The 1,058-nt window shown below is 40.7% G+C and overlaps 1 pseudogene; it reads right to left on the reverse strand.

The window, feature by feature from the left end:
- Window positions 1-300: 300 nt before the first annotated feature.
- LOC118854035 lies at window positions 301-758 on the reverse strand (annotated as a pseudogene).
- Window positions 759-1,058: the final 300 nt, after the last annotated feature.

Consider the following 1,058-nt stretch of genomic DNA (forward strand, 5'->3'; position numbering starts at 1 on the left):
TTGAAATCCTAGTTCTGCACTTAATTGCTGTATCACTTTATTTAAGTCACTTTCCCTCTCTGGGACTTAATTAATACATCTATAAAAGGAAGAGATTAGATAAGATGATTGTTAAGGTCTCCTCCTCCAGTTATGAGTCTATATTTTTTTTTGATGTGTGATTATTTGGGCAATTATCATATTTGTTTGATTAATGAAGCAACTAAGATAGATAATTCAGGTTCCAAAATGGAACTTCTTTGGTTTCAGTGCTCATTAACAGGATCATTAGACTTTCATTTCATGCCTACAATACTCTTATTTTTTTTAATAGTTGCAATCAATTTATTAAAAGAAATGATTGGTTAGGCATCTGCAATGGTGACTTCAACTTCTACACCTGGTTCAATGCTGATAGATGTGATCTGTTTAACAATTTCAGAAGGACTGTGCAAATCAATAAGGCGTTTGTGGATTCTCATCTGGAACCGATCCCAATCTTCGAACCTTCACCGCAAGGAGTTTTTCTAGTTGTGATCCCAAGTGTCTTGGTGGGCATTTGAACAGGTCCCTTCACTTTCAAGTTCTTTTCTTTGGCTCCTCTGATTAGGTCAGCACACACTTTCTCGAGTGATTTCACATTGCGGCTGGTGAGGGTGATACGGATCCGGTGAATGGCCACTTCGGGCTCCACAAGGGTCTTGCCGGTGTCTTTGAATGCCATGACAGTGGAGCGGCTTCCTGACCGACTTATTCCTCGGTGAGAGCGAACAGTGGTGAGTCAGGAGGAGGAGAGGCAGGGACTGCCGACTCTACGCGGGTGCAGCCTGCGATACCTTCACCAAAGAGCACAATACTCTTATTTTACAGGATAAAGAATTAAGATCCAAAAGGTTTAGTGACTTGTCGAAGGAAACACAACCAGTGAATGACAGAACTGGGACTAGAATACAGAGCTCCTTCCTCCTAGGCCATGGTTTTCACATTTACACCTTTCCACCATAATAATTACATTTGATGTGTACAGTGATTGGAGTGTAAACTCTGAGTTCATGTGACTGATATTATTTCATCCTCAC

The sequence above is a fragment of the Trichosurus vulpecula genome, chromosome 6 (assembly GCF_011100635.1).
Source record: "Trichosurus vulpecula isolate mTriVul1 chromosome 6, mTriVul1.pri, whole genome shotgun sequence".
NCBI classification, from domain to species: domain Eukaryota; kingdom Metazoa; phylum Chordata; class Mammalia; order Diprotodontia; family Phalangeridae; genus Trichosurus; species Trichosurus vulpecula.